Source organism: Lipotes vexillifer, unplaced genomic scaffold, assembly GCF_000442215.2.
Source record: "Lipotes vexillifer unplaced genomic scaffold, Lipotes_vexillifer_v1.1 scaffold447, whole genome shotgun sequence".
Taxonomy (NCBI): domain Eukaryota; kingdom Metazoa; phylum Chordata; class Mammalia; order Artiodactyla; family Lipotidae; genus Lipotes; species Lipotes vexillifer.
In genome coordinates, this window is record NW_006786302.1 from 1,811,449 (window position 1) to 1,827,159 (window position 15,711).

At 39.6% G+C, this 15,711-nt stretch overlaps 1 protein-coding gene across 1 annotated transcript in view; it reads right to left on the bottom strand.

Annotated features, from left to right (window-relative positions):
• Positions 1-15,711, bottom strand: part of PTPRM (protein tyrosine phosphatase receptor type M) — a 594,672-nt gene that overhangs the window by 498,395 nt on the left and 80,566 nt on the right.

Below are 15,711 nucleotides of genomic sequence, written 5' to 3' on the forward strand. Positions count from 1 at the left end.
AAAAAAAAAAAAAAAAAAAAAAAAATTCTATAACATTGAGTCATATTTTAGATTCCACATATAAGTGATATCACATGGTATTTGTCTTTGTCTTTCTGACTTACTTCACTTAGTATGATAATCTCTAGGTCCATCCACGTAGCTTCAAATGCCATTATTTTGTTCTTTTTTATGGCTCAGTAATATTCCATTGTGTGAGTGTGTGTGTTGTGTGTGTGTGTGTATATATATAAAATATATTATTATATATATATCACATCTTCTTTATTCATCTGTCAATGGACATTTAGGTTGTTTCCATGTCTTGGCTATTGTGAATAGTGCTACTATGAACATAGGGGTGCATGTATTTTTTGAATTATAGTTTTGTCCGGATATATGCCCAGAAGTGGAATTGCTGGAGCATATGGAGGAGGGTTGGACTGGGAACTTGGGCTTGGTAGATGAAAATTATTACATATGGAATGGATAACAACAAGGTCCTACTATATATATAGCACAGGGAACTATATTTAAAATCCTGGGATAAACCATCATGGAAAAGAATATGAAAAAGAATATACATATGGATAACTGAGCCGCTTTGCTGTATAGCAGAAATTAACACTGTAAATCAACTAGACTTCAATAAAAAAAAATATGAATTAAAAAAAATTCAGCACCTGGATAAAAAAAAAAAGTTCTGTAATATTGAAAGTGTAGGTCCTCAGCCCCAGGAACCACATTTCAAGCGCTCAACAGCCACATGGGGCCAGTTGCTACCATACTGGGCTACACAGATATTGAACTTTTCCATCATCTCTAAACAACACTGTTCTACAATGGTACCACCACTGAGTAATCACAGACACTCTGAGATTCTCATATAATCTAGAGAAAGGGAACAGATTGTTCTGGTTTGTGGAATCTTAGAAAATTGGCCTGATGATGCTCCTTGTCATCAATATAACATGATTTTCTTGCAGCTCAGCACCCATCCCCCCAAGTACTGTCACAACTGGCTTCTGCTCGACTAGGGGTGTTCTCATAATGGGGGGATGACGGAGTTTACCGATCAATGGTTGTGCCCATGGGGGACAGTCGTTCACAGAAGTCTCTGTGAGCTCCTTGTTTTCAACTTTTCATCCAGGGCACTAACCCACCCATGAGTGCTGAAGAGTTTCCAGATGGATTCAAGCTTCCCAGATACCCTGACCTTGGGAAAGGTCACTTGGACTTTCTTCATGCCTAAGATCACCCGAAACAGCAACTAAAATAAATATATGAATTTCATATATCACATAAAGAAAGGTAAATCACAATTTTCTAAGATGAATGGGAGAACAGGTCATCACAAGCCTTCAGCAGAGAGGAAAACATGTATAGAAATTCTGAGGGGGAAGCACAACTAAATTTGGAAAATAAAGATAAAAAAAAATACTACTCAGGGTGGTTGGACTCATGGTTTCTATGGCATGAAGAGACTATTACCCTCAGCTGAGTATTCCTTTAAAAACGTCCTGCACTGTGAACCATAATTTTCAAGGAGGTGTGTGTATGCACGTTTGTGGGTATATATATTTTAGTAAACACCCACACATATCTATAAAGATACATATACAATCTTAGAAAAAGTGTGGAAATTTTCTCTCATCCACAAGCTGTGAATTCCTAAACAGCAAAATGAGAAGACTACTTTTCCCAGGGAATTATCAGGAGGACTAAATAAAAACCAGGAATGTAGATATATCCTTTAACAATTAATAGACTATTGTTAAAGGATCAATATTACAAAATGTTTGCTTCTGGCTATGACCTCTCAGGGCCCCTTCATGAGATGAGCTAGTGTCAATGCCATGTAAGAAAAATAGGAACTGAGTCACAGACAGATGAGGACGCATCTTATCCAGGCTTTAGGATGAGTCAGTGGCGAAATCAGAACTTGGAGCCTCTGGGTCTCCAGCCCATTACTCATCCTGCTACCCTCCAATAACTCCACATTTCTTCATGCGCCATTTGAGCACATATGGAGAAAACAAACCCTTTCATGACAGTGAAGGAAAATTATAGGAGCTATCTGAAAATACAGCAATTTTTCAAGAGATGAATGTTACGCACCTGGAAATATGAAAGTCAAGCCACAGGGGAAGGATTATTGCGGAACATATATTTCAGTAATAAAGAAGCACTGCAAATGTGATTTAAGAAAGAGTTGGGGACAGAGAGAGGGATTTTGTGACAAGAGAATATCACTGCAGTGCTTTGGGTTAGCTATGCTCTACAAAACGTGAAAAAAAAAGTTCTTCAAAATACACAGGGTCGACCAACCCCATCACAAGTTGAAAGAGGGCAGTTGGTGCTTATGAGTTAAAAATTGTACTTTGTCACTCTTAGTAAAATATAAGTGTATTTATTCCAAATTCAATCATTTGGGGCTCTGGCATCTGCAACATAGTTGCAATGTAGAATATTCCCTGATGGGGCTAAGGCATGAAGCCAACTCTGAATCACCAAAAGCTTTAGTATTGTCACTCTGCCGAGAATATTACTTCTTGGAGTGTTTCCATCACTTAAACTTGGGCAACCAGAGATGGTAAATATGGCAATCAATATGTATAGGAGAGCAAAAGTAGGTTTCCTGCATCCTGGAAAGTCTAGTTTGGATGACTGGATGAAGAGTCTCTTTTCACACGTTGATATAAACCAGGTAACATCCTACCACAGTTGTTTGGGAAATCACTGGGTTTCCCTAAAACACTATTTTCCCCAACTACACAGCCTATCCTTCAATATTTACTCATTAAGCTTCATTCTAGGACAAAATACTAATTTTTATCTTGAGGTCAAGGTGAAACTCAGGCATTTTAAGTTGCAAACACTCAAATGATCCTGATTTTTATACTTTCTCCTTTTTTTCCCTCTTTTGAACCAGAATACAGTCTATCCCGTTACAAGGCATGTTGCTGCAATGCAGATTAGCTAATAGGATTAGCAAATAGGGGAGTGACATCCACATAACACTAGAGCCCCTTCAGACCATGTGCAATTTTTTGCAGGACATTAACGTTGTAGAGCAATCAATGCAAATTTTCTCTCCAATAAAGGGCTACGTGATGGCCTTTCGACAAAGGTGAAACTCCTGCAGAAGGGCCTTCGCTTAGGGTCAAAAGTGGCAAGAAGTTTAGTGGCTCTACAGAGCCATTCCTCTCCCTGCTCTGTGAGGCTGTCTGGGAAACTGCAAGACCAGATGAAGAAGCTGTGAAGCTTCTGCTCCCCTCCCGAGTTTAGAGAGGAAAGCACACTGACTGATGGAGACGATGAACCCAGATCGTATATTTCAGCTGGCAGAGAGTGGTCTCTATCAGAAGGGAATGACTGACTCCGAGGGCCCCTCTGGTGAGAAGGCGGATGTGGAAGCCCTCAGGCACAGGGCTAAGGATGGACTCACAGGGATTCTAAGTGCCAGGTGGAAGTTAATGAGGCCAGGATTTTTATTAGGGCTGTGACTGTTTCATTGGTTCTCTGGCTACAAAGCTGTGTAGATTTTGAATAGTCAGCTCCAGTTTTCTTACAAGATCTAGCATTTTCGGTGCATGGTTTTGTTGCAATAGTCAAAGGGTTTCCAAGGACAGGTGTGTGGAGCTGGTCGAAACACCTGCTCTACCTGAACCGTCTTCCTACCTCACTGGTTCTGCCTTCTGGAAGCAGCTCCATCTAGACTGTCCCCTCAGTCACAGGCAAAGGTCCTGCTTCTAAACAGTCCAGAAACCAATGAGCAGCTCGTCAACACACAGTATTCTTTTTACTGAGGTACAGCTGCTGTACAATATTATATAAGTTACAGGTGTACAATAGAGTGATTCACAACTTCTAAAGGTTATACTCCATTTATAGTTATTGTAAAATATTGGCTCTATTTCCTGTGTTGTACAATATATCCTTGTAGCTTATTTTATACCTTATAGTTTATATCTCTTAATTCCGTACCCTCCTTTCACTTCCCCCTTTCCCCCTCCCCCCGGTAATCACCAGTTTATTTTCTGTATCTGTGAGTCTTGCTTCTTTTTTGTTATATTCACTAGTCTGTTGTATTTTTTAGATTCCACATATAAGTGACATCAACAGTATTTGTCTTTCTCTAATGCACACTATATTTTAGAGAAAAAGTCTCTCTTTACTGAGCACCTGTTCCCTGGGGTATAGTTCCCTGAGAAGTGTCCCTCAGCTGGTATTTCTGTGTAGCTTCACAATGAACGATTAATGCATATACAGGCATTTAGGACAGTGTTTGCCATATAGCACAGGCTCAAAAATTATTGGTGATTATCATTACGATTACTATGTTGCTTCATACCTCCTAATGCCTGCTTCTCTAAATTACCTGTAATTCTTCAGCATTTAGCTCTATATATTTATTTCTGCCTGCCTGTCCACAACCCTCCTGGTCCTATCCTTTTTCACCTAAAATGGTAATGTTTAAGTTCCCTTTCTTTATGGGAGAGGAACATTAGTACCGAAGTTTTACAAGACCTTCAACTCGATCCATCTTGCCCCTACATTTAAGCTTTGGGAAGGAGATCTTCACTTCTGCGTGTGGTCACGAGGACTTATCACATGGTTGGAAGTACAGAAGATGATATTTCAGCCGGCACTCATACTTCCTGGCAGTGCTGCACTATTGTCCTATGCTGAATGTACAGAAGAAAGTGTGAACATTTATGTTTAGCATCGTCTAGCAACTTGGAATCCTGGGGTAAATTCCCAGTTGTGTCTAAAGGGATAGCAGGTGAGATGCCTTTTAATTGTTTGAATTTATCACCTACCTACTATGGAAGGAAAGTCAACATCATAGCTGATGTTTAAAGAATTAAAAGCATTTCTATTCAATTCTAGACTATTACGTCTGCTTTCTTAAATGTCCCTATATGGCTGAATGTTTAATTTTCACCTTCTAGTTCAATGTTTGTACTGTGAGGAAATGCATTTCCAAAGAGTAATTGGGTCCCCCTTTTTGATACATCCTTACCTAAGTTTTTTTCCCTACCAAAAGTACTCCAACTGGGCAAATAAATAAAAGAAATCAGAATTCAAATCAACATTGAAATTCTGTTTCTGTTCAGATAACAAACCCCCTTAAGTCACCTAGTACAGAAGTGGAGAGAATATAACATTGCAGGTAAATGGAAAGATCTCCTTGGAATGGAGCTGGCTTCAAAAGGGGCCGTCTCTACAGGCAGACTTGGAAGGTCTTTAAGAATCATTATTTTGGTTTCTCTGAAAAGGAGAACTCTGTTATGAGAACATGTGATGTTCGTATTCTTGAATCTTTGGGTGAATTAAATTGAGCTTAATCATATCCACTGGCAAATGCATTTGATGAGGCCACCTCCCATCACTGCTGGTGATGGCGGCAATAACGACATATAATTAGCTATTCCTTCTACACCATCATTAAAATTTGCATTGGTGTTAGAGCCTCCAGATTCTTAAAGGCTGAGGAAACTGCAAGAATTCTCCTTCAGCATTTGAGAAACTTTGTGCACACAACAAATGCAGCAGGAAGAGAGAACTGTGTGTGTTATTCAATACCTTTGCTGACAGAGAAGCAGTACTTTATGAAGTTTAAAGCCATTACTACTTTCACTATTTAAGCCTCTTAGTTTCAGTAAAAGCACACAGATCATTGGCTCTTCTCTCCCTTTGGCTGTTTTGTCTTCGTTTTCCCCTCTACCGCCATGCCTTCAAATCGGTGGACTTACGATCCAAAAGCTACATAAATAGTTTACAAGTTCCATCTTTGCTAGCATATATCCAGAATCTGGGTTACAGGGTCATTCATTCTCACTCTGACCCGTTAGACATGCCAGTTATAACAATTCAGTTATCTAGAGCAGTGCCTCTGAAACCACTGATGATGAAGGACCAGTTTTGTAATTTTCTGCTGCAGCTCAGATCGAGTTTATGTAAAATACAATGAACATGGATTTCTAGAAAAAAGGAAATAAAAAGACATGCAAAATGCAAGCCCAAATTTGTTAGCTTAAATAAACATAAAATTACTCTGTTAAATTCCTATAAAAATTTCTAAAGACTTGCCCTCAATTTCTATAGTGGTCCTGGACCAGGAACAATGTGGGGACCAGCTCTGACCTGCAGAACCCACTGAGTGGCATGCACTTAAAGTGACAATGGTTTAGCACCCCGGGTGCCCAAGAGGCATGTTTTCTAGGCAGTGGAAGAGGAAGACGAAGACAGAAAAACTGAAAGAAAGGAATGGAAAAAAATTCTCTGGTTTCTTAAGCCAGACATAACGGTCATCAGTCAAGCCCTTTGGCTATGACAGAAAGTGGTACAAGACAATGAAAAGGAAGAGTGGGACGCAAGTGGACACACAGAGAAGAGACGGACTCAACTACGGTGAATGGAACTGAAAAAGAACCGGTTTCAAGGCAAGGAGAAAAGAAGAGAGCTGGTGGGCAAGGCACACAGAGTCACCATATACCTGGGCTATTCTTAAGGAATAGAGAATGCAAGGAAGTAAGATGTGCAGTTAGTGCTCAGGCCAATTCATTAAATTCTCCCAATAGTAAAGACTGGAAGAAACGCAAAGAAGTCCTTAACTCACCAAAGAGGCCCATTGACACCATCTGATAGAGCTGGGGCGACTTTGAATTTTTTACATTCAAGCTCCGGAGGCAACGCCCCAGAAGCAATATTTCTCAAACATTTTCACCATAACTCATTGTATCAAACAGATAGCATGCTGCAAGGCAGCATACATGTGTGATGCTGTGCGTTGCACACAAACACACACATATTCGGTCAAAACTCATGAAAAAAAATGCATCACTATGTTTCTTACCATGTGTGTCTGTGCATTATACCCCCATTTCCTATTCTACCCTATTTCATCTCGCAACATAAATAAGTCAATGAACATTGGATATGACCCACAACTGATTTCATAGCCCAAGACTGCTTTAAGGCCGTACTTTAAGGCCCCCCAGTACCTCCAAATCAAGAAGATCTAACCTGTGCTCTGCCTCCTCAGTGAGAAAGCTTTTTCTTTTTAATTTGTAATTTTAAATTTGATCTTACCCCTCAAATATCAAAATACTAAAATACTATATCCCTTCTCCTGCTCCCTCAGCCAGTATAACAATGGTCCTAAAGACGATGTCTTTTCTGATGAGAAACCTTGTGAAATAGGGAAGATGAAGACTGTGGAGAAATAAATGAACTCGGGAGCAAAGCTCCAAGGGAACAAAACCTCTGCGGGGAGGTGCCACCAGCACTTTAAAAGCACTTATTAGCACCCATTTCAGCCTGATGAGACCTCCTTCTCCACGGCCACACTCCTGTTCCACAGACCAGGCGTCAAGCATCCTTCCTTTTTCGAAGGGCCTTTTCTGCGCCTCTTTCGAAAATGTCACCCGAGCACAAATGTGAAATACGTTATTTTGCAACCACTAGAGAAGAAAACTTTTTTTTTTTTTTTTTTTTGCGGTACGCGGGCCTCTCACTGTCGTGGCCTCTCCCGTTGCGGAGCACAGGCTCTGGACGCGCAGGCTCAGCGGCCATGGCTCACGGGCCCAGCCGCTCCGCGGCATGTGGGATCTTCCCAGACCGGGGCACGAACCCGTGTCCCCTGCATCGGCAGGTGGACTCTCAACTACTGCACCACGAGGGAAGCCCGAGAAGAAAACTTTTAATAAAAAAATTCTCTCTTCATCCAGATGTCCTCTGTCCCTTTCTATTTTTCCCCTCTCTCTTCTTGCCTTCCTTGTGGATTCTCAATAATTACTGAGCTAGAAGAACATCTGTTAGTTGCAATGATTTTTGCCATGTTCCTAAAACTCTGGTGAAAATACAGTAAGATGGCAAAGAAGCAACACCATCCACAGGGAAGCTCAAGCTATACTCTCCAACTGCACGATCTCTTCCCTCCTGAAGAGTCCAGTATGTGATCTCAGTAGGAGGAAAGCTGGGGACTCATGCGGCCCGGCCTTCTTGCATGTCATACTGGCTAGTAAAAGGCACTCTGTGCTCCCCAAGGGAATTCCGCATCAATCTAGGTGTTATAAAATTAAGAATAAGCATAGTTCAACTATTTACAAAGCCCGGACATGGAAGCAACCTAAATGTCCATTGACAGATTAATGGATAAAGAAGATGTGGTATAGGGCTTCCCTGGTGGCGCAGTGCTTGAGAGTCCGCCTGCCGGTGCAGGAGACGCGGGTTCGTGCCCCGTTTCGGGAGGATCCCGCGTGCCGCGGAGCGGCTGGGCCCGTGAGCCATGGCTGCTGGGCCTGCGCGTCCGGAGCCTGTGCTCCGCAAATGGGAGAGGCCGCAGCAGTGAGAGGCCCGCATAACGCAAGAAAAAAAAAAAAAAAAGAAGATGTGGTATATATCATTATATATAATGGAATATTACTCAACCATAAAAAAGAATGGGATAATGCCATTTGTAGCAATAGGGATGGACCTAGAGATGACCATACCAAGTGAAGTAAATCAGACAGAGAAAGACAAATATCACATGATATCACTTATATGTGGAATCTAAAAACAAGTGGTACAAGTAAACTTATTTACAAAACAGAAAGAGACTCACAGACATAGAAAACAAACTTATGGTTACCAAAGGGGAAAGGGGGAGAGGGACAGATTAGGATTAACAGATATACACTCCTATATATAAAATAGATAATCAATAAGGACCTACTGTATAGCACGGGGAACTACATTCAACATCTTGTAATAACCTACAATAGAAAAGAATCTGAAAAAGAATACATACATATATGTATATATATATACATATATGTATAACTGAATCACTTTGCTGTATACCTGAGACATTATAAATCAACTATACGTCAATAAAAAATAATTAAAAAAATAATAAGCACAGCTCACACCTAAAATGTGTATAAAACACTTGCTTCAGGACATTTAAATTAAATGCCTCAAAGATAATGCAATTGTTAATTTAGTGATTCATAGCATAACTGAATGGGTATTTTTATTCTTTATTACTCATAGAAATATTGAGGTGTCCAAAAGATATTAATTTGCCTTAACTAGTCATTTTTAGCCATGGCAGGACTCATCTGATACATTATGTACTGAGCATTTTGAGAACTACAAACAACAAAACCTGGACCGATTCTTCCAGCAAGAACCTCACAGCTAGGCTGTCTATCATATTAGAAATATGTTGAATTGAGCACAGAAACAAAAAAAATGTACAGATTAACAAATCAGATCTATTAAGGTCACCAATATTTACATAACTGCAGCCTGAAGTGGCTGTAAAATCTGTGGGCTTACAACCTAGAACCATCAACCAGAAACTCTTAAAAAAAAAAAGAGTTTTGAGACACAGTTATCATATGAGAGACAAAGCAGGAAGGAAGAGGTTTCTGGAAAACAGAAGAAACCCTGGGGGTTCCATTGAGAGAAGTAATGTCTCTCCTTCCATAAGAAAAGTGATGCTTTAAGGAGAACTCACTTGTATTCTAGTGTGTCATCTAGACAAACTGCTTTAATGACTTAGCTGGAAAATACCAGGTGTGTGCTTTATAATTTATAGGTAAAGAACAAACACAGAATAAAGCAAACACATTTTAACTATCTGACGACGCTAATGACCTTATCTCAGCAAATGAGCCCCAGGTACGAGGACGGGGAAGTGACAGGTAGCCTGGTTAGAATGTTCTCAAGAGGCTGCTTAATTTCCCATGTAAGTCAGGCTTTTTATCAATTGACGGCTTTAGAAAAGAGTTCATTTTTGTTCTAAGTCTCAGATGACACAAGCCATCACAATATAAGCTTCTGCTTATTTTTTCCCTAAATTACTGTTAATTTAGAGTTTTTTTTTTTTTTTTTTGCATGTGTGTCTGGTGATAGTCTATCTACCAGCTAAACTATGTCTTGTTAGAAGACATTACAAACAAAAAAACAAAATAAAACAAACAAAGATTTTAAAAAGGCATTATACAGTAAGCTTCTATATGAAATGTAAACCAAACTGAAATATTTTAAAAGTGCATCATATTTGACATTTTCAGCTTAAGGAGTCACCCTTTGCCATAAAAAAAATCGTTCTCCAAGAAACTCCAAGGGTTCTGTTAACATCCCCAGTTGGGAGCTCCCCATACTCCTGAAGAGGAAGCAAAAGATTTTGCATGAGATGTTTCATTAGCCTGGCTGGGGTGGGAAGGCAGAGCCCAGCAGGGATTCGCGGGGATCAGAGGGCAGGAAGGAGGAATTATCAAAATTTAACAAGGTTAGTCAGTCAAGGAAATTAATCTGGTCTCCGCATTACACTGATGATACAATATCAAATTTATGAGTGATCAGAACAGTCTGGAATTGAAGGAATCTGTTGGATAATTCATCAGAAAAAGCACTAAGACACCGATAAATAATTAGCAAACGATATGAAGAGGCAATTCATATTAGCAGAAACACAATTAGAGAAGAGATGCCTGGGAAAATATTCATTCTCACGACGAAATCAAGACATTTAAGTTAGAGCAAATGTCGGGTATGATTTTAAACATGAGAAAATTTCTTAAATACGTAAAAACTTCAAACCCAAACATCTGTGAGGTTCTGGCGAAGCTCCTGTACGTGATGGGGAAGGAAGCACGGCGATTTTGACAGCATTCCTACTGTAAAGACATACTTTGCCCTTCTAGAGCAGGCTGGGGAGAATCCTGAGTAGACTCATCTAGAAATAAGAAGAGTGTCTACTTTGAAAGAGGTTCTGAGGGCTACGTGGACCAGGACTCCTGGTGCAGGGTAGGACACGGGGCGCCTTGACCTTGGTGGAAAGGGCTGGGGCTCTGCAACTAGACAGCCTGGATTTGGATCCTAATTCGGCCACTTACTGGATGTCACTGAGAGAGTTAGCTAACGTCACTCTGCCTCAGTCTCCTGAACTAGGAAGTGGGGATACAATTGTGCCCATTTCAAAGAGGGTGTTCAGTGAACTAAATGAGATGATTCACTTAGAACGCTTCTTAGAGGAGTGCCTGGTACAGAGTAGCCATGTGCCAAAGTCTGGCCTCGGCCCCGGTTTTTGTCCAAATGTATCTGGTTTTAGCTTAGGGAGATGGAATAGCTGAATGCCTACTTCAAGGTAATTTCTGGCCCTCCTGTGGTCATGAGTGTCAATGATCATGTGATTATATAGACTACATCATCCTTGTCTATTCAGCTTAACAAGGTCAGAAATATTAACCAGGTATGCCATTCAGATTTCTTTCCAAGATCCAAACATTAATTTTCAGATATGCAGAATCATTCTAGATGTAACTCGGAATGAAAAATCTGAGCTGAAATTTTACCAAATCCATTGAGTTATAAATGTACATTTTTTTATTGCAAGGGAAAAAATGCTATAATAATTAATGGTGATTGTGAAAGCTGTGAGTTGTGTTTACAAAACGAAGTATTAAGAATTTTCTGATAAATAGGTAAATATATTGATTATTAATATGAGTAATAATAGCTAACATATTACACAAGATATATATATATATATATATAAATATACCAGGCATTCTTCTAAATGCTTTACCTATATTAACTCTTTTAACTCTTACAGAAGACGAGAAACTGGGGTGTAGAGAGGTTAAGTAACTTGTCCAAGGTCTTTCAGCTAGTAAGTGGTAGAGATGAGATATGACCCCCAGGCAAACTGTCTCAGAGTCTGTGCTTTGCGGCAGGATACCAAGCTGCCTCTCAGTATGAAGCATGTGGCACATTAGTTAGATCACTTTAGGAAGAACATTATACCCTCTTAAGTCTAGATACTATATATACATATAATAGGTATCTATAAAGAAATAAAGGCTAATTATGATAAATAAACCTGAGGTTACCAGAGAAGACTTGTTCACTACCAGGTGAAAAGGTCCAGGCCACTTGCTGGAGGACAGGGACCCTGGGAAGCAGAGCTGAGCTGTCCCAGCCAGGCCCCAGTTGACCCTGACCTACAGCTGACCACTGATGCATGGGGGAGCCCAGCCAAGACAGCCCCGCACGCCCCAGATCACAGAGCCACTCAGCTGAGTCTGGCCCAAACTGCTGACCCACAGAATTGACAGCTACGGGTACTGCTTGAAGACACCAACTTTGGGGACACTGTGTTACATAGCAAAATTTAGCCATTTTTGGTTGAATCTGGATTTTGAACATTTTCATAATTAGAGGTTCATATAATAAAAACAATTTTTAAGCTAACAATATCTAAATGGGCTGAATTTTGGATCATGTTACATCATTGAAAATGCATTACAGAAAATGAATACGTCTTTCTGAGAACATGTTGGACGTGTGATTCAAAAAAGGATAATAAATTTGAAAATCTAATTTAATCTAAACTAATTTTTAAAAAATCACTTAAGAATGAGTTTATATCAATATGATGTTTGTGAATCACACATACACACACATAGTATACATACACACATTCACATACACAAGGAGAGAAAGAGAGAACAGATTTTGCAAACAAAATTAATGAAAAAAAAGTAAAGATGTAAAGCTCATTCAGATTTTCGACAAGAATGGTGCATGTTACCAAAAATGTTCTGTTTATACCCATGGTATCCTTGGATATAACATAACATGTTGAATAATTTACCCACTGTTAGATATTTCAATTAACATTCACGAAAAATTTCAGAAAGAAGCTTTTGGTTTTCTCTCTCAGTATTTCCAACCAGTAGGAACTGTAGTTTAATTAGAATAGTTCAATCTAGTACATCGAGTTAGTTTATTAGTTAGGTGATCTAGAAACAAGTTCAGGGCTTCCCTGGTGGCGCAGTGGTTGAGAGTCCGCCTGCCAATGCAGGGGACACGGGTTCGTGCCCCGGTCCGGGAAAATCCCACAAGCCGCAGAGCGGCTGGGCCCGTGAGCCATGGCCGCTGAGCCTGTGCATCCGGAGCCTGTGCTCTGCAGTGGGAGAGGCCACAATAGTGAGAGGCCCGTGTAACGCAAAAAAAAAAAAAAAAAAGAAACAAGTTCAGATATATTATTCTATCATTGTACCTCTGAGCTTGGTTGGGTGGAAAATTACTTTTATAGGAGTTCCACTATTTAGCTTTTAGTCGTTTTTGTCCTTCAGAATTCGGTATAAATATTTACATTTCTGTTAAGACCTAAGGTTTTCAAACACCTCTCTTTCTCATCTTTCACAGAGTTCTAATGAGGTGGGTTTTTTTTTTCCTGTTTCTAGCATATTTTATTTTCCCTTTTAAGTCAATTGAATATAGCTTAAATTCTAACCATTTTAAATTATTCATTTTTATTAAGCTCTTTTCAAAATGTACTCACTTGATGATGAACTGCTCTGCTTACAGGAGAGACAACTGTGTACTTGGGAAAATCCCAGGGAAAAATCTGTATATTAGCAAATTAATACATAACCACATTTTAAATATCCCTGCAGACTTTTTTCTTTTACATAGAGACCTAGTTCTTACTTTCCCTGTGCTTTAACTTCTTCCTTTACTTTTTTGAAATAATAAAAGTAACACATACCATTATAAAAAGTCAAAAAATAAAGGATTTCAAACGGAAAATTAAACACTTCTCACTCAGATATCCACAAATCTATTCCACTAAAGTAATAGTGTATTTCCTTCAAAATCCTTCTTTATATACATACAAACATATATATATTTTTTGTTTGTTTGTTTGTTTGTTTGTGGTACGCGGGCCTCTCACCGTTGTGGCCTCTCCCGTTGCGGAGCACAGGCTCCGGACGCGCAGGCTCAGCGGCCATGGCTCACGGGCCCAGCCGCTCCGCGGCATGTGGGATCCTCCCAGACCGGGGCACGAACCCGTGTCCCCTGCATCGGCAGGCGGACTCTCAACCACTGCGCCACCAGGGAAGCCCAAACATATATGATTTTTTTTTTAGCCTTTTCCTATGTTTTTCAAAGAATAATAACCTGACACTTTCCTCTGGAGTTTGTTTTGTCCCTTAACCAGTAATATAACATGGATAACTCTTGAGGTCAATACAGACATACAGACCCAGCTCAACCTTTTCAACCTGCTGCTGCTACCATGTATATTCCAATAAAATCCATGTGAACACACTGTTTTTCCACTGAATAGAGCCCTACGAGTCAGGGCGCCGAAAGGCATATACATTTCTAAGTCTCCAGTGTTTTGATTTATGGGGTATAAATACTAAACAACGCTCCAGACATGAAAATAGTCATTTTCTATTTATTAATGATAATGGCCAGTGGTTTACATAGAGTGGTCCTGTCACAGGGTCAACATGAGCAGGCTGGCTAACGTGAAAGTGGGGTTGAGCCCACAGGAAGCTGCCTCTTGGCCTTCCCTGTTCCAAACACAGACAATCACCCTGGCTTCCTCTGTTTATTATTATTGCCATTGCTATTGGTGGTATTACTGAATATTTACTGAGTACTTGCTATGTGCCCCTCACTCTGCTAAGCACTTCATATCCATTCTTTTACTTGATCCCCTCAATAACAGATGGGTGGGGGGAGTACTAATATCATTCCATATTCAGAAGGGTTAAAAATCTTCCCCAAGGTCACATAGGAAACCAGGATTTTAACCCAGCTAGTCTGATTCTAGGGCTTATGTTTTAGCCCAACAGATAATCCAAATTTCATAGCATGTCACAGCGTGAGATAGCAAAATATTAGTGGCATATGCTCTTTGGAGAAAATTAAAATTAGGGGAACAGAAATGCACTAGAAGGTATTAGGGTCATCTTCAGCTTTGAATTATAACTCTTAAAAAATAAAATTAGTCGATTCTCTAATCACATGAGCCATTCTCTTATTTAAAAGCAAAATTAAAACCCACCGTGTTTCAGATGAAAGTACGGAGCCAAAATCAGTTTTATTATTTTTTCTTAAGTAAACAAGAGTTAGTGACCAAATGCAAAATAAAGAGATGTGAATAAAATCTATTCCTTTAAAAACTACCAAGGTTCACTGGAAAGTACAAATTTTAAATAAGACATTTAATATCGTACAAACAATTAGATCAGCCCCTGCATCTCTTCAGAAGCCCAGAGGATATTGTTTGTTCTGGGTGCTTCCTAATGTAATAAAATGATATAATAACAACCATGTGGCTTTACTTAAAAATATGATTTAAGGTCATATTATTCAAAGCAGATGTCCAATTTCCTTAGCTTACACAAGCCTAGAGAAGACAAATACTATCTGCTAAGTGCTAAGAGAGTCTGGGGGTCAGACACAGTTGTGATGTGTCATAGAGTCCGTCAACGGTGCTTAGTTCACTCCGTCTTTTTCCTCAAAAAGAGTCCTCCACCGACCTGTTCTGCCAAGAGTCACCACGAGAATCATTCCTAACATTCATTATTGCACCAAGAATCCATTCATGGCTGCTGGCAATGAAATGGGAAGAAACATAGAAGAGTTAAAAGTACTGATTATCTTAGGTATTTTTATTCAAGACTAATTTCCCTCTCATTTAGCCAACATTTTTGTGAATAACTTATACAAGGCATTGCTCTTAATCCAGATGGAGAAACAGACCATGGGCACATAAACACACTGGATAGAGTTACAAAGCAACATGAATATAAGTGAACAATAATATAACTGTTTATGGCACACAGGGGACATATAAGGAAGAGGAGACCAATGACAGTAGACCAATCTAGGGCAGTGATACTACAGAAGTAGGGAAAGATAAAA